This window comes from Oryctolagus cuniculus, chromosome 5 (assembly GCF_964237555.1).
Source record: "Oryctolagus cuniculus chromosome 5, mOryCun1.1, whole genome shotgun sequence".
Classification (NCBI taxonomy): Eukaryota; Metazoa; Chordata; class Mammalia; order Lagomorpha; family Leporidae; genus Oryctolagus; species Oryctolagus cuniculus.
In genome coordinates this window covers 165,020,728-165,039,300 of record NC_091436.1, presented here as the reverse complement: position 1 = coordinate 165,039,300, position 18,573 = coordinate 165,020,728, and the positions used below count along the sequence as shown (strand labels likewise).

General features: G+C 45.6%; 1 protein-coding gene across 17 annotated transcripts in view; it reads left to right on the top strand.

The window, feature by feature from the left end:
* The window catches only part of FARS2 (phenylalanyl-tRNA synthetase 2, mitochondrial), a 496,231-nt gene that overhangs the window by 137,092 nt on the left and 340,566 nt on the right, over positions 1-18,573 (top strand). The gene's annotated exons all lie outside the window — the stretch shown is intronic.

Genomic DNA, 18,573 nt, shown 5'->3' with positions numbered 1-18,573 from the left:
AGTTCTATAGTGTACACTCCTGTTTGCGGTGTTTCACTCAGCATGGATGAGATTCACCCGTGCTGTGCTGTGTATCCACACTTCATTCCAGTTTATCAATAACCCCAGGATCCCCTTCCAGAGGTTATCTGTTCACCTGTTGACAGACCATTAATACTTTTGAGTTTTTTGCTAGTATAAGTGAGAGCGTCCATGAACATTCATGTAGAAGTTTTCATGGATGTATGCTTCACTTTGCTTGTGTGACTCCGCAGGCGTGCGGCGGCTAGCTCCTGTGGTGGGCACAGTGGTGACTTTCTGACTTCGCTTGTGTGACTCCGCAGGCGTGCGGCGGCTAGCTCCTGTGGTGGGCACAGTGGTGACTTTCTGACTTTGCTTGTGTGACTCCGCAGGCGTGCGGCGGCTAGCTCCTGTGGTGGGCACAGTGGTGACTTTCTGACTTCGCTTGTGTGACTCCGCAGGCGTGTGGCGGCTAGCTCCTGTGGTGGGCACAGTGGTGACTTTCTGACTTTGCTTGTGTGACTCCGCAGGCGTGCGGCGACTAGCTCCTGTGGTGGGCACAGTGGTGACTTTCTGACTTCGCTTGTGTGACTCCGCAGGCGTGCGGCGGCTAGCTCCTGTGGTGGGCACAGTGGTGACTTTCTGGGAGGTTGCTGTGCTGTTTGCCGTAGTGGATGCAGAGCAACTGAGATCTTCATGTTCAGCACAACTCGACTTGGTCCATCATTTTGGTTTCAGCCATTCTGGAAGGAGTGTTGTGTTCTGTGAACTAAACATTCAGCATATATGAAGAATGCCTCCAAACAAACAAAAGACAAGCCGAGTGAGAAATGGGTCAACGTGAAGGTGACATACGCTGTCTCTAGAGTGACCAATGACTATGTGAAGAGATGGTCAAAACTGCCATGGGGTACACTTTGTCATGATTCGTTTGGGAAATAATTTTAAAAGTCTACCATTTATAATTGCTGACAAAGATATAAAGGCATAGGGTGAGGCAGAAAGTCTTGGCCTTATGTAGGAGTCCCAGTCACCATTCCCCAGTTAGGACTTCACTATTCCTCACTACTTTTGGTTCCTGTCTTGTTTTTCATACCTCCAGACTTCTCCTTATAAATTGCTCTGTGGTAGGTATGGTTTGATTGTCCCTCAGGGTCCATTGTCTTTGGAGACGTGGTCCCTAGGTTGGTGCTACTGGGAAGTACTGTACAAACAGTACAGTGAGGCCCTGTGGGAGATCCTTGGAGTTACCACCTTGTAACAACAAGAAGGTCGTTAGAGAAACCTGAGTTTGACCCCGTCCAGCCTCCTCCCTGCTCCTGGTGAACCTGAGTTTGACCCTGTCCAGCCTCCTCTCTGCTCCTGGTTCTAGATGTGTTTGCTTCTTGCCTCCTCTCTCACTCCCACCATTGCTATCTGTACCATGAGGTGATCCAGCCGAAAGGGGGATCATTTGGACATTCAGACTCCAAAACTGTGAGCTGATTAAACCTCTCTCTGCTTCATAAGCAGCCGTGGTCAAGTATTTTGTTATAGTAATGAAAGCCTGACTAATACACAGATATGTCTTTGAAGTATTCTCATGTAATTTATTAAGCTTCTCCTGCTCTGTTTTAGCAAGATTATTTGTTAGAGTATCTCGACTGCTATATTACCAAATAGATGGTTCATATAATACTTAAGAAACCACTAAATAATCCTATATATTCTTTATATACATACATCTTTAAAAAGAGCATATCAACTTCAGGATAGAATCTTTTTTCAGGAGGTAGGGAATGTATTAGAGAGTGAGTAGACATGAAATTTCAAGTCTGTTCAAAATATTTTATTTTTAAAAACTGATATGAAGTTAAAGATGAGTTAAATATGACAAAATGTTATGATTTGATAAAAACGGAATAATGTGGGTGCATGGATAGTTGCTGTTTTCTATTCCTGTCTCTAGATTTGAGATATTTCATATGAAAGTGGTATAATGTAATAGTGAAACAAGTTTTAGGGAGTGCTGATGTGAAAATCCTATTATAGCCAGCTTCTCTTTGCTGTCATGATTTTTAAAAATAAGGAATTGTGGTTTTCTTTAAACAGCGATGTAGTCTGTTTAGCAGTGAGCTGCAGGGAGATGCTGCTGTCCTGGAGGGGAGGACAGAAAGCATTCTGGAGACAGCGGTCCAGCTCTAGCAGCTTCCAGGAGAGACGTGGGCGCCTCTGAGTTTTTGCTGTTGCTAAACTATGGCCTATGTCTTTTACAAGCCCTGCCTATTCATGTCTTCCTACACATTTCTATATTCAAACCATTTGCTCTGTGTGATGTTTAGAAACTGGATTTCCAAAGGGTTTCAGGCATCACAATGCTGAATAAGCTAAATAGACATAAACTTTGTCTTCAAGGAGCAGTGAATCTTAAATTGTCCTTGGGAACCTCAAGTGTTGTGTGAGCACACAGGAAAGGCACCTCCCCCAGGACTGAGCACTCTGGGCAGGTTCCTGGAGAAGCCAAGTAAGAAACAGCCAGCAGTGGGGTTCAGGGAGCAATCAAGGGTAGGTAGGAAAGAAAGAAATGACAGATAACAAGAAGGCCAGACAAAGACAAGCCATGGAGACCAAGCATAACATGACAGCATCAAGGAAAGAAGAAAAGGAGAAAGGGAGGAAAATGACTGACAGGAAAAAAATCTCATGGTCTACTGAGAAACGGGAGTGTGGGATCAGGATAATGAAGTTCTCTTCTGCACGCTTAACTCCAAAATGATGAACATGTCGTTGAGTGAAGTAGGCCTCCGCTTTCTAACTTTTGAGTTAAGAAGTTTCTTGAGCTTTACGTGAGCTGACAATGAGTTAACCTGTGATAACATTTTCTAAGTTGGAAATATTATATGTGTAAATATGGAGACAGTGAAGGAAAGGATGAAGAATTAGGCAGTGAAAGAGGGTGAGTATGTGTGGAAAGAGTAGCAGGGCAAGAACAGTAGTTGTGTGGGCTTTGTCTTTATTGCATCCAAGGAGTCCAAATGCACCACTCCCACAGACTGAGGCCCGGGCTCATGCTGGTATTGATGGCGGGTTAAACATCCTCAGGTAGCACCAGCGAATGTTTGGAAAAGTAAACACCGTGATAGACCCTGTATTGATTGTGGATATACGTTTTTCTCAATGCGGTCCTCAGCTTTCCGTTGTGTTATTACTTTTACTATCTGCATTTGTGTAACTTTGAAAAATACATTGAGGCGAAAGCTTTCAGGTAGTAGATTTCCTTTTTAAAAGTCATGTTTACAACGTCAAGGCACTTCAGAAAGTTAGTGGGGAAATGGAATTAAGTTTATCTGGGGACAAAACTGATCTTGAAATCCATGCATAGGTTTTCTTAATACTGTGTATTTTTTATAAGTTTTTCAAGACCTCTTAATATGCATAGATTGCAAAACCTTTTTACCCCAAAATAAACTTATCTTTTAATTCCATTTTACACAGACTTTTTAATGACTCTTGTCATCAAGAGTATAGGATCTGGCCAGAGGGAGGGCACTGGAGCACAGGCGGAGTGTGAAACAGTTGACTCGCGTGAGCTCATTGTTCAGAGGATGTTCCAGGAAAGCTGGCCTGCTAACGCTGTCCTGGGGTGGAGGGCCGACCACGGGTCCACCGGGGAGAGCTGCAGGGAAACGGTGTGAGGCAGACTTTGCAGGTGCAGTGTGGAAGAGATGTATTGCAAGAGGTGGGACGCTCCCCTAGCCTTGCTATCAAAGCCCTAGCAATCCGCTTCTTGGGGATTCTTGCCGCCACCTCCTCCTCTTGTCACAGGTAAATCAAAGTTTCCTCTGAGCAGCTCCTGCGGGACACTTGATGCGTCCCCAAGCAAACAGGCCTGCTGTGTCCGCTGACATGCTTACATTGGGCCTTTTTGGCTATAGTGACTGTCCTGACATGGTGGCGTGATCATGCCCAAGAATTAGGAATCTTAAATTTTGAGACAGCAGTGAAGTTGTAGGTTCTTTCTTATAGGCACATCTTTGCTTTGCTGCTTTTAAAATGTTGCCCACCTAGAATTTTGGGTTTTAGATTTTAGGACAGATCAGTGTTTCCATTTGTATACATCTTCAAATTTATTCTTGTGTGTAAGCCTGAGTTAGCGAAGTCATGGAATGGAATTGAAGTGAAAGGATCTGGGCAGGTGGTGTGCAGCATGTTGAGCCATCACTTGGGATGCTTGCATCCTGTATGGGAGTGCGGGCCTTCCACTTCTGTTCCAGCTTCCTCCCAGTGCTCCTGGAAGGCAGCGGATGTGGCTCAAGAACTTGGCTTCGTGCACCCATGTGGGTGCTCCTGGCTTAGGCCTGACCCAGCCCTGGCTGTTACAGGCATTTGGGGAAGGAACCAGCTCATGAGAGATCTCTCTCTCTCCATCCCCCCTCCTCCACCTCGACTCTGCCTAACTAAATATATCTTTAAAAAACTAAACAAAAACAGCCATCTGCTTGGAGAATCCAGCTCAAATGCTAATATACAAAGTCTATTATAAAAAACATTTTTTTTTTCTTTCTATTCGACCATACTCATTTTCTTAACTCTGTCTAGTAGCCAGATATCCTGAAAATGCTGCCAGGTGCATTATCCACAGGTCTGGTCTTTGTCCTGGTGTTTTAGGCTGGCATACAGGGTAAAATCGATTACGCTTGTGAGCTGGAAGGCCATGCCTTCACCACACCCCTGTGTGACCTCACGCCCCCTACCTGGCCACACCTGTGTGCCCAGCAGCCAATCACACTAATTCACCAATCCCCCTTGGAAGTGGATTAAAGACCTGAAAAACGGTGGGCCCGGCCCTTTTTTCCTTTCTGCCCTGGACCTGCCTGCTGGCCCCGCGCCTTCAGGCCACCTGCTCCATGCTTCCTGGCCTGCGTGCTCCTCCACGTGGCTGGCTCCTGCTGCTCAGGATGAATCCAGATCTACCTCTCTCTCTTAAATAGGGCCCTCCCTGTCCTATGCATTTCTCTCACTAAATAGAAAGCTTAAAACTTACCATGCCGCTGCGTTCATTTGTGCCAGCATTCAGAATTCTAATCTGAATATTGGGCAAGAACCCACAATGCTTATTAATATTGCCAATTCATTAATAAGCAACCGGTAACGTGAATGGCACCCCATACTCCAATATTATCTGGCGACCCAGATGGAACTTCTAAGGTGTATGTGTCTGGTAACACTGGCCACATGTTGCCAGGAGAGATGTGTGTGAGCTTGGGCCCGGTTGTGTTTGCCTTGTTTGTAACATCCACTGTGCTGCCTCCCTGGGGAGATGAGCAGTGGGGTGTAGGCCTTTAATGAACTGCAAGGACCAGAGGGTCTGTACGCCGGGAAGCAGACCAGTGCTGTGTGCCTCCTTGGGGCTCGCACTGAATATTAGCGACTCTCCTAAGAGTCTCTGCTGTTTCTCTTGAACTCTGAAGGAAAGTGCCTTGTTCCTGTTTTAGATGTCTCAGAGGTACCTTTTGACTGTACGATTTTGTTGTTAGTTTGGTTTTCCTTTTATTTTGCTAGCCTCCAAAAAAAGGTTTTGGTAAACTGTCCTTGGCACCATTGGTCCTAGATGTCATTGAGATTAATAACAGCAATAATAATGATGGTAATGCCAACAATAAAGATTAATAGTTGGGGCCAGCATCCATGTGGGACTCGGTTGTGTCCAGGCTGCTCCACTCCCGATCCAGCTCCCTGCTGATGGCCTGGGAAAAGCAGGAAAAGATGAACCAAGCATTTTGGCCCCTGCACCCTTGTGGGAGACCTGCACGGAGCTCCTGGCTGCTGGCTTTGGTCTGGCTCAGCCCCGGATGCTGTGGCCATATGGAGAGTCAACCAGCAGATGGACGATCTCGCTCTCCCTCTGTCTCTCCAGCTCTCTGTGTACCTCTGACTTTCAAATACATAACTAAATCTTAAAATAAATAAAAGTAAAAAGCAGTTATTTTAAAAAGAGATAATAGTTTCAAATGCTGTGCTAAAATTTTTTTCTTTTAACTTGCATCCATGATTTAGGTAATATTCTAATTCCTGCTTTTTCAGAAGAAGGAATCAAGGCACAGCAAAATGAAATACTGTATATAGATCACACTGTAAATAAATATTGGAGACTCAGTCTTAGCCCATGAAGCCTGACTTCTGAGCCCACATTTTCAGAATCACAAATTACCTTCACCCCTCCCTGTGAGGGAGAGACCCTTAAGGGGGGTGGGGGGACTTTGTCCATTTGGTGTTGGTAAGCCAGTTTTGAAACCCAAGCTTTGTTAAGTGGCTAAAGAGTGGAGAAAGGGGAGTGTAGCTTGTGAATCAACTTCTACACCTGGTAAGAGTGCACTTGGGTGCACCAGAAATCACAGGGAACAAAATGCTAGAAGTGGGAAGGATATCCCACCCCCACCCCCACCCCCCGCACTCCTAGAGGAGGTGGGGACTTCTCAGAACTGGCATGCGTGCCTCTTATTCTTTTAGGAACTCTGCCTGCTTGCGATTGCCATGAGTGCTGTCCGCCCTGGTGGTACTGGCGGGTGTGTCATTTATCTTGGGAGTTAGATTACAATGATGATTGAAGTCTTCAGGAGGTCCTCAGGCAGCCATTAGGGGGCTCTCTCATTCTGGCTGGTTAGCCTGAGAGGAACTTCTGACCACACCACAAGGCATCCTGTTCTCAAAGAGGGCTGTGCTAGCATGGGGGTAGAAACCCAAGTAGGCAGGCAGGCCTTGCCCTAGGTAACAGTACTAGAGATTAGCTCTTTCCAAAGGATAGAGAGAAATGGCTCAGTAATATTTCTGAGACTGTGAGGTTTATGAAAACTGTGATGTCTCCTTAGGTATTGCCTGACCTTCCTAACCCTCTTCCCTTCCTCTGCCCCTCCTCTGACTGCAAGTAGGTGCCTTTTTGTGAATTCTGTTTGCTGCCTTGTAGCCAGTTACATTTTGAGTATGAAAGACCATAGCAATCTTCAAGTTCACTCCTTCTCTAATTACTGTAATGACTGGGAACTACCTTAGCCAGCTTCAGAAATATTCAAGGACCCTCTTTTATGGTTTAGGCTTTAAAATTTTTATTTATTTATTTGGAAGTCAGAGTAACTGAGAAGGAGAGACATAGATCTTCCGTCTGATGATTCTCTCCTCCGATGGCTGCTATGGCCAGGGCTAGGCCAGAGCCTCAGCCTGGTCTCCCACGTGGGTGGCAGGGCCCACATACGTGGGTCATCTTGTGGTGCCTTTCCTGGGCCTTTAGCATGGAGCTGGATGGGAAGGAGCAGCCTGGGCTGGAATAGGCAGCCATATGGGATACTGGAGTCACAGGCTGTGGCTGTACCAGCTAAGCCACAATGCCAGCTGGTGTAGGCGTTTCACCTTTTGTTATTATTATTATTGGATTCTTTTGTTCTTGAAAAGCAAAACTAAAAATTAGAACAAACTGTTTCCCCGTGGCTATCTGTTATTACAGCTACTTTAGTTTTAGGAGAGTTCTTCCCCTCCCTTCATATGTAGTTTATTATTTTCTGCCAAAATTTCAATTGCACCAGCATCCTAAGGCTATTAAAAGAGGTTATCATTTTAGAATTAGAGAGAAAATAACACTTTGGACTTTTTTTTTGCCGGCAGAATTCATTGTCGTCTTTAATATTTCTCAGTTGTTTTCTGGGTGTATTTTGTGCTGTATTTTGTAGATGCTTTTTCTCAGCACAACTACGGTGGTGATTTAGGATCCGACATTTTAATTTCTCTTTGCATCCTCTAGGGTTTGCAGCTTTTCTTTGGCACAGTTTCTCTGCTAAACATTGGGGTTCCCTTTGTAAAGCCTGGCATCGCAGCACAGTATCAATTAACTAGTCTGAAGGAGACATAGCGATCCTCTGCTGGCTACTGGGTGTGTCACCGTGGGGAAGTCTTGTCACTTTCCCTTTGTTCAAAAGCCAGAGGGACTGTGGGGTCCCAGGAACTCCCTCCCAGGAACTGCTGGCTGATGAGAGGGCAGGCACTCCCCAGCTGGGTTCTAACCTGGAGGCGTCCCTTCAGCTGCAGGGAGCCCCCGCTTGCCTGGACCGCCCCCATCCAAACACTGAATGTGGCAGGATTATAGACTGTCTACTCCAGACCTCTGACAAAGGGAAGGTTTTGTTGGGACGTTTTGCTGTTGGTTGACAAATCTCTCTACCAGTCTGCTGCAACTACTTCTTTCCTTAGGAACTGATGCCCCTAAAATCACCTACTTACATCCTGGACCTGCACAGGGACCAGGACCCTGTGTTGTGAATGATGAAGTGGCCAGGAGTGAGGCCGATAATGGTACTGAGGACCTGCTACCCACCCCGGTTGTGGGTCTGCCTGGAAAGTGGGTATCGGTTATGTTAGGGAAAATGAGGGAGCACCGGGGGAGCACTTGGCATCCATGAAGTGTGGGCGGTCTCACCCAGGTGCAGCGCTGGAGCATGCTCATGCATACATCCCATGACGTGGTGATAAGGCTTAAGCGCCTCCTGTGGCAGAGATCTCAGCATTAAGATTAGGGAAAGAGGTAAATCTCAGACATCTGCACATGCCCATCTGACCTGGCTGAGGTTATGGTTGGTTCCACTTAGATTCCTGGACTGGTTGAAGCCGTTTGTTCCCTCTGTATGAGCCTGAAGGATGCTTTTTGATAAAGTTTTACTCTTTTGCCTGGTAACCCAGAGTGAACAGTTCTCTGAATTCTTTTTAAGTGAGTTCCAGACCTTGTGTTTTCCATATCTTTTCATGTTTGTTTCTGTCCATGGGTCCTATTAATATAAAGTAAGTGAAAGCTGCTAAAATTAACAATAAGGCTTATAACTATTTCTACTTTTTTTTTAAAAATCGAAGAAAACTTACAGAAATTTTAAGGCATGTCACTTTACCCTGATAATTTCTAAATCAGCTCTTTTAGACCAACTGATGTTGTGTGATTTGGAGAGGGTACCCATTCCAAGAGTACTCTTAGAAACTAAAGTAGCAGGGGCTAGCGCCACAGCACAGTGGGTTAATCCTCCGCCTGCAGCGCCGGCATCCCATATGGGCACCGGTTCTAGTCCCGGCGGCTGCTCTTCCCATCCAGCTCTCTGCTATGGCCTGGGAAAGCAGTAGAAGATGGCCTAAGTCCTTGGGCCCCTATACCCATGTGGGAGACCTGGAAGAAGCTCCTGGCTCCTGGCTTCGGATCGGCAAAGCTCTGGCCGTTGTGGCCATTTGGGGACTGAACCAGTGGACAGAAGACCTTTCTCCCAGTCTCTCCCTCTCACTCTCTGTAACTCTACTTCTCAAATAAATAAATAAAAGTAAAATAGCAAAGGGATTGTTGTATTTGATCACAGTTGCGGTCCCCATGCTCACTGTAGCTTGGATTGGTGGTCCACAGTAGGCTGACTTTCTAATACAAACCAATGGAAGTGTTCAGCCTCTCTGATGTTGGGATCATTAACTCTGAAACGAGGATGTGCAGTGCCTTGCATTCTGCTGGTGGAGGTGTTCAGTGGAAATAGAGTGTCACCCTAGGAGTCAGGTGGAGCAAACCCGAGACGCAAGACCCTTTTTTCCTCTGATGTCTAGTGAATAGGGAAAGTGTGTTCTAGATTTGACTCCTGGTCTAAGGAGTCAATACCAGGAAGCCACATGGAGAAGACTTGAGATGCAATGACTAAATGCAACTGGAGTAGTTAAATGGTTGGGCTCTAAGGAGTCTGAACAGTTCATGATTCTAGGGCTGTTAGATGGAGGAGAACAGGCCTTCTTCTCTAGGGATATCTGAAGATGAATTTTGGGAGATTTAATGTTAATGAAAATAAAATTATTGGGCCTCTAGGCAAAGTGGAAAAAGTACTGAGAATTTTAAGGATGCTACATTCGAAACAATCAATATGCCAGCAACTGCACCTCTGCTGTTTGTACCTGTATTAGTAAATCTTTCAGGTTGGTGCTATACCAGCAACCTAGAAGAGGTTAATACTTGGGGGAATAGGGAATGATTTCTCTTGGCGTATAGAAAGCTCAATTTCTTTTTAATTTTATTTAAAAAATATTAAGACATACAGTATTTATGAGAGAAAATACAGTTTCTTGATTCACTTCTGTTACCTCTCTTCTGGCTCTACCAAGGGATAGATTAGTAAGTATGAGGTTGGTGATATAAGCTCTAGGTACTAACCTTGACTTGTGTTACGCACTGTTTAACTGGCCTGGAGCTGACTCCTAAATCCACTTTCCGTTTCTCCCTCCTACACGGGCTAAGGTTCTGCACTTGTAATCTACTGCCTTAGCTAGGTCAAGATTGGTTGCAATCTGATCATTGGTCAGCTCACTGTACACATCCCTCTATCAATTAATCCAAACCATTTCCGCTCTTGATTTTCCTAGTCTCTCATAGGATAGACTCTTCTCTTTCATTAAGAAAATTTAGCTGACTTGATGTAAATTTTCTGCTTACTGTGCTGTTTGTTTCTCTACTATGGCCTGGGAAAGCAGTAGAAGATGGCCTAAGTCCTTGGGCCCCTGTACCCACGTGGGAGACCTGGAAGAAGCTCCTGGCTCCTGGCTTCGGATCAGTGCAGCTCCTGTCGTTGCGGCCATTTGGGGAGTGAACCAGCGGATGGAAGACCTTTCTCCCTGTCTCTCCCTCTCACTCTCTGTAACTCTACCTCTCAAATAAATAAATAAATAAAAATAGCAAAGGGATCGTTGTATTTGTTCACAGTTGAGGTCCCCATGCTCACTGTAGTGAGCATGGTATCAACCCATTCCCATCAATTTTTTATTTATTTATTTTTTTTTGACAGGCAGAGTTAGACAGTGAGAGAGACAGAGAGAAAGGTCTTCCTTCCGTTGATTCACTCCCCAAATGGCCGCTACGGCCGGCGCGCTATGCCGATCCGAAGCCAGGAGCCAGGTGCTTCTCCTGGTCTCCCATGCGGGTGCAGGGCCCAAGTACTTGGGCCATCCTCCACCGCACTCCCTGGCCACAGCAGAGAGCTGCACTGGAAGAGGAGCAACTGGGACAGATCCGGTGCCCTAACTGGGGCTAGGACCCGGGGTGCCGGCGTCGCAGGCAGAGGATTAGCCTAGTGAGCCGCAGTGCTGGCCCCCATCGCTTTCTGCAGATCATTGTTTGCTCAGCTTAAAACATGTTCCAGACTGTATCATCTGAGGATATGAACACACAAATGGCATCGTTTGACCTTCCATGCTTCTCTGGAAACTTACTGCCCTTTTTAGCCATGATATAAGAAATGTGCATTCCAGGCTGGTGTTTTGGATACAGATGGTTACGCCACTGCTTGTAATGCTGGCAGCCTCTTTGAGCCCCTGCTAGTTCACTTCTGGTCCACCTTCCTGCTGTTTCAGCTGGGAAGGCAGCAAATGGCAGCCCAGGTACTTGGGCCTCAGCCACCTAAGTGCTGAGTGAGGCTTCTGGCTTCAGCCCAGCCCAACCCTGGCCATTGTGGCCATTCTGGGGACTGAACCCCAGATGGAAGATCTCCTTTTCTTTCTGTCTCTCCTCCTCCTTTCTTTCTTTCTCTCTCCAAGTCTGCCTGTCAAGTAAATAAATATTTAAAAAATTATATTCCAATTTCTGCTCAACCCAGGCAGTGTTGATTCAGTTGTTGTAATTGCTTGACGTCACAGTTGATTTCTAAACTGAAAATCTAACAAATTGTTGGAAAATACTTACACTGAACCTTTCTGGTTATTTCATTGAATTATAGTTGATTTCCAGTAAATGAGATCCCTTTAAAATACATGAATAAATCGGCAAGGTTTGACTTCACTGTATACACAAAACCATCACCTCACCAAAAATAATGAACACGAACCTCCCCCAGAACATCTCCTCGTGCGCATTTGTGACCTTCTTTAGTGCCTTTTCTACTTGGTCTGTTGCACCGCGTCTACGTCGCCTGTGATCCACCTTCTGTGGCTATCGTGATTTCATTTTCTAGATGTATGTGAATTAATCTTGCGGCATGTCTTGTTTTACCTGACTTCGTTCATTTAGTGTGATTGTATTTTGAGACGCACCATGTTGTGGTGGTGCTGTCTGTACTCCCTTCCTTTTGTTGATCAGTTGTAGGGTAGTGTATCGATATTCCACAATCGGTGTATTCATTCAGCTGTTGATGGACATTTGGGTTGTTTCCAGATTTGGGCTATTGCCAATAAAGCTGCTGTCAGTATTTGAGTACATGTCTCTATATGGACATATGCCTTCATTTCTTTCAGATAAATATATAGGAATGAAGTGGCTGAATGATAGGCATATGTTTAACACGTGAGAAATGTCCAAAGTGGTTGCACCATTTTCCATTCTAGGTAGCCAGTGTATGAGACGAGATGTAGTCCCTCATCTTTCCCAGCACTTGGTGTAGTCGGTCATTTTATTTTTAGCCATTGTAATACATGTAGCTAAAGGTTTTAGCATGTGATGTAATCTTACTTTGTAGTTCCTTAGTGATTGAACCTGCAGAACATTCTTTGCTATCGATATAATAGTCCTTGGTGAAGTCTATAAATTGTTTTGCTCATTTAAAAAAATCTATTTTCTTATTATTGATTTTGTAAACTACATATTTAGAAAATACAGATTTAATTTCCTGTATATGAAATGTGCGGAACAGAACTATTTCAGTTTTCAGAGTTTTTTTGGAGTGTGGAATATTTGCATAGACTTTACAAATTGATTCATCCAGAATCTGAAATGACCCAAAGTCCAAAACTTTTTGAGTGTCATGTTGGTGTTCAAAAATTTTCAGATTAAAAAAAATCTTTAGGGGCTGGCGCTGTGGCACAGTAGGTTAATCTTCCGCCTGCAGTTTCAGCATCCCATAAGTAGGCGCCAGTTCTCGTCCCCGCTGCTGCACTTCTGATCCAGCTCTCTGCTGTGGTCTGGTAAAGCAGAAGATGGTCCAAGTGCTTGGGCCCCTTCACCCATGGGAGAGACCCAGAAGAAGATTCTGTCTGGCTCCTGGCTTCGGATTGGCTCAGCTCCAGCCATTGCCTCTCAAAATAAATAACTTAACAAAAAAACTTCAGATTTTGAAATATTTTGGATTTTCAGATTAGAGATGTTCCACCTGTAACTATTTGGTCAAATATGTGATTTGCAGTATTTTCTCCCTTTTTATTCTCTTACCCATGGATCTCAGAGTAGAGTTCTCTAATTTTGGTGAAATCCAGTTAAATAGTTTTTATTTTTTTAGGATTAAAGTTTTGATGTTTGTAATAAATCTTTCTTAACCCAAGGTCATGAAGATTTTTTTTTCTCCCAAAATATTTATGGTTTTCATTCTTATGTTTAGATTTAGGATACACTTAAAAATTGTATGGCATGGAGTATAAAATTTTTGTCTAAATCACATGGACCATTTTATTGAAATCACATCCCATTTTCCATGGGAAATCTGTACATTGGCTTGAAAGTTGTTGTCCGCTTATGTATGGGTCTGTCTCTTGACTTTGGTTTTGTCCCCCCCATTTGTGAGCTGTCTTTGGTAGTGTCTTGCTTCACTGTCTTTTTGCAGCAGCTTCATAATAAGTTTTGAAGTCAGTTAACGTCTTCTTTGTTCTTCATTTTCAAAGTTATTTTAATTAGATTCTTTGCCTATATGTGATGATTGAATTGGTTGAGATTAAATTATGATTTTATGATTTGTTCTCTATTAGTCACATTTTTTCTTTTGCTTTGGATCAATCAAGTATTTAGTATTCTATATGATCTCCTTTGTTTCACTTAGTAGCTACAGCTTTTGTGTTCACATAGCGGCTGTTTTAGGGCTTACTGTTATCACAGTCGACTGTCGGGTGGTACCTGATCCCTCAGGCATAGAAGAAGACCCATATAATAATATATTTCCATTTTTCCCTGGCCATCAGGTCTGCTGATTGTTGTAAAGTCTTTCAGCTTTTCTGTGTCTGTCAAAGCTTTAATCTTGGCTTTATTTTCAAGACATTTTCCCTGGGTAAAGAAATCTAAATTAACAGGGGTTTTTTTTCCCCCTTTTAATTCTTTAAAGATAATATTCATCTTTCTTCTCTCTTGCACTGTTCCCAGGAGATATCTGCTCCCCTCCTGGCGTTTGCCTTTGTTGTTAACAGAATGTGTCTTGTTTTCCATGACTGCTTTAGAATTCTGTCTTTGTCACTGATTTGCTTGTGATCTATTTAGATATAATTTTCTTCAGGTTTTTGATATTTGGGATTGATTGAACTTACTAAATCTATGGGTTTATATTTTTCATCAAATTTTGTCCATTATGTCTCCAGATATTTTCTATCACTCCCTTCCAGTTATATGTATATTTGACCACGGAATTTCTCCCTTGTTCACTGATGCTTTGTTCATATATTTCTCAATGTTTATTCGTAACTTCTTTGTTTTATTCTAGAAGGGTTATTTTGCTCTGTCTTCAAGTTTAGCAACCTTTTCCTCTGCAGTGTTTCATTTCTTTTTAATCTCATACCATTCATTTTTCATTGTCTTTATTTGCCAATTAGAATTTAAAAAAATCTTATCTTTCAACTTAACATTTTTGGTCTTCCTTTAGCGTTGTGAGCATTCTGAATATCATAATTTGTATTCTAACATCTTTTTCCTACTGATTTTGTCATCCGTCATTTCTTGGTGGATCGCTATTGGCTTTACTTGATTTTTTTTTTCTTCGTTTTATTTAAAAGATTAATTTATTTGAAAGGCAGAGTTATAGAGACAGAGGGAGAGACAGAATGCAATCTTCCATCTACTGATTCACCCCTCAAGTGACTGAAATATCCAGGACTGAGCCAGGCCAGAGTCAGGAGCTTCGTCTGCATCTGCCACATGGGTGGCAGGGACCCAAACGCTGGGCCGTCTTCTGCTTTTCCCAGGCCATCAGCAGGGAACTGGATTGGAAGTGGAGCGGCTGGGACAGGACTCCATCGCCATATGTGATGCTGGCCTTGCAGGCTGTAGCTTACTTCTCCGCGCCACGACACCAGCCCCTTTTGCTTTTTTCTTTCTTTGCATGCCTGATAATTTTCTGTAGGATGGCAGAAAATTGTTAATTTTACCTTATGTGTTAGGCATTTTCACATTCCTGTTAGCATCCATGAGCTTTGTTCTGGGATCACTCAGAAGCAGGCTGACTCGCTCGGGTCTTGTTTGGAAGCCTCGTTGGGCAGAACCAGCCCGGTGCTGAGGCTGGGGTTGGTTCTTCCCACTTCCAGTGGTGTGACCTGAGGGGTTCTTCCACGTCTCTGTTAGGAACTGCCACTCTTCCTGGTCCCGTGTGAGCCCTCTAATCCTCTCGGGGGGCGTGTTCCCGGCTTCAGTTGGTTTTGTTGGCAGACACGGGGGTTCGTTTGTGTTGAGGAGTCATCAGCGGGTGTTGCCCAGAGGAATGCTTCATTTGTTAGGAGTACAGGCGGAGGTGGGAATGTGGAGGGCTGGACTGAGCCTAAACTCATCATCAGACTCCTGCCTTTTACTTATGGAAACATTCTGAGTAAAGGCACAGGCACGACATGCAGAGTGATACGGTTTATTTGCAAAGTGAGCACATCACACAGGCGCATGAGGGCTTTATTTAGGGAGTGTGGGCCAGGGGGATTTTCATTCCCTGCTCTGCCCGTCTTGCGTCCAGGAGGAGGCGAGCTGAGCTTCCGTCTTACCTGGGAGTGTTTACGTGGTACCACCCCAGGCCCCGGGGAAGAGGAGGTACTTCCTGTGGAGGAGTGACCTGATGGACAGTAGGTGTGTAGGGGAACACAGAGCGAGGGAGCCGGCCTGCTCATGCAGCCTCCGCCCTCCTGCACTGTGTGCTTACAACTCTGACTCCCGGTTTCTTGGAGCTTTCCTTGGTGGCCTACTCTGAGTGCGCCGTTAACTGCCTTTGATTCCCACTGCGCCCGATGGGCCCCCGCACACCCACGTCTGCAGGTAGCTGTCCGCTCCCCTCCACTCAGTGAGTTCCAGCCGTCTTCCTGTGTCCAGACTCACAACTCAGTCTTCCCAGCTCCAGAGGCTGCTGGGTTCTCCCATATTCCTCTCCCCCAGGGGCTGTGTCAGGCCTCAGGGTTTAGGAATTGGTATTTGTTAGTTATGTTGGCTGTCTGACTTAGCATTAGATTCCTGCGTATATTTTGGAACTTTGGCTTGCAGGGTCATGTTCACCGAAAGGTCTTTGTGCAAAAATGCCCTTTCTTTTTCTGTACCCTCCACTTACAGCTCCTGCCGCCATTGCTTGTTTCTCTTGTTATTGGTTTTGCAGTTGGCTCCACCTAGTTCTCTCCATTTGGAATCCAGAGAGGGTTTCACAGGGATCTGTCAGGTGCACTGTCCTGCACTGATGGATGGGAAGTTGCAGAGCCAGTGCACAGCGCCTGAATCCCGAGCCTACACTTTTCAAGCTACAACCCCAGGCTGTATCTGGATGATAGTTTTTGTCACCCTACTGGCCCCCAGCACGGAGTTCAATCCTGCCCCAGCCTGTGACTCAAGCTGATAGGCTCTCTCTGGCTCCTGCCCCTATTCCTGGTGTGGGCCCTGAGCCAGGCAAACCGGTGATTGCTTCTCTCTCACTGTGCTGTGTTTCTGCTCTATTGTGGGCTGTGGAAGTAGTTCTCCTATCTCTAAAAATAGAGTTTGCCTTTTAAAAAAAAAAAGTCCTATCTGTCATTATACGTTAGGAGAACAAGATAGATAGTACAGTCTTGAAAGTGTACTGTGTCTGGCCGCTTGGCTAATTTCGTTTTCACTGTGTGCTCCAGCAGGGGGCAGCAGAGGGCTCTGCTGTGAGACACATGTCACTCTGCTCTTCTCCTTTACTGACTGCTGTGAGCTTAGATCAGACGTGCAGTGGTCTCAGCCACTTTGCCTTCACCTGCAAAATGGGAATAATAATAACTACTATGCAGTATGCAAGCCTGCCCTACAGCAGTGTAAGCATTAAGTGAGAAGAGGCACGTGGCATAGTCAGCACAGTGCTTAGTGTAAACGAACCACCAGGGTTTGTCCTCCTAGGGACACAATTCAGACCTTTTTTTGTGATTCTACAGAAGGGGGAGAGAGATTTAGATTATGAGTTGGCCTCCATGAAAAGTCACCTATTGAGTGTTCAGTGGGTGCCACACGCCGTGTTAGGCTCCTCACACTCATTTCCATAGTGAACTGTCACCTCTGCAATGCTCCTGGACTTATAAAATGGGGGTGTGTCCCAACAAAGCCTGCGAGGTCCTTCGTGGAGAACGCACTGGGCGCACCTGACCTGCCGTGCGTCCTGGCGCAGCACAGCGCACGCAGCCGGGGTAGTTTCCTCTCGTGCCCGCCGGGAGCTGTGCCTACTCCCCTGCACCATCATCAGAGGGCGTCAGGCCACGTGGCACCCTCCTGGGCAAGGTCCAAGTGCAGCATCGCAAGTAGGTTTTCTGCTGCATCTAATGCTTTTGCATCTACTGTGCTCCTACTGCTTTCCCACCGTCATACAGTCTGAAAGACTGCTACGTCGAATCATCAGATGTGGACCCTGTCTTACTCCCGTGCGCGTCCTAACTGAGGCAGTGCCAGGTAAGAACCTGCTGGAGCCAGCTTGGCTGAGAGTGGCAGAGCTGGAAGGTGTTCCCGGCCCTTTGTGCACGTGGTGCCCACTCTCCCACGTCTGCGATGATTTGTGGAGGCTGCTCTCTGTAGCCTCTAGGGATCTGAAGGTAGCTTCCTTTCAAAATACAGAAGAGGAGAGGACTGAGGACCCAGGGGCCGTCCTGTGGTTCACCCTGAGTCTGTTCTGCTGTTCTCCTGATAAACAGCAGGGGAGTGGTCCCTCATCCCAGTTCCTCTGGTTTTAGAACGAAGGGCCCACCCAGTCTGTTCTGCTGTTCTCCTGATAAACAGCAGGGGAGTGGTCCCTTACCCCAGTTCCTCTGGTTTTAGAACGAAGGGCCCACCCAGTCTGTTCTGCTGTTCTCCTGATAAACAGCAGGGGAGTGGTCCCTTATCCCAGTTCCTCTGGTTTTAGAACGAAGGGCCCACCCAGTCTGTCCTGCTGTTCTCCTGATAAACAGCAGGGGAGTGGTCCCTCATCCCAGTTCCTCTGGTTTTAGAACGAAGGGCCCACCCAGTCTGTTCTGCTGTTCTCCTGATAAACAGCAGGGGAGTGGTCCCTTATCCCAGTTCCTCTGGTTTTAGAACGAAGGGCCCACCCAGTCTGTTCTGCTGTTCTGATAAACAGCAGGGGAGTGGTCCCTCATCCCAGTTCCTCTGGTTTTAGAACGAAGGGCCCACCCAGTCTGTTCTGCTGTTCTCCTGATAAACAGCAGGGGAGTGCTCCCTCATCCCAGTTCCTCTGGTTTTAGAACGAAGAGCCCACCCAGTCTGTCCTGCTGTTCTCCTGATAAACAGCAGGGGAGTGGTCCCTTATCCCAGTTCCTCTGGTTTTAGAACGAAGGGCCCACCCAGTCTGTTCTGCTGTTCTCCTGATAAACAGCAGGGGAGTGCTCCCTTATCCCAGTTCCTCTGGTTTTAGAACGAAGAGCCCACAGAAACACTCTGCACTTTGTTGCAGCCTC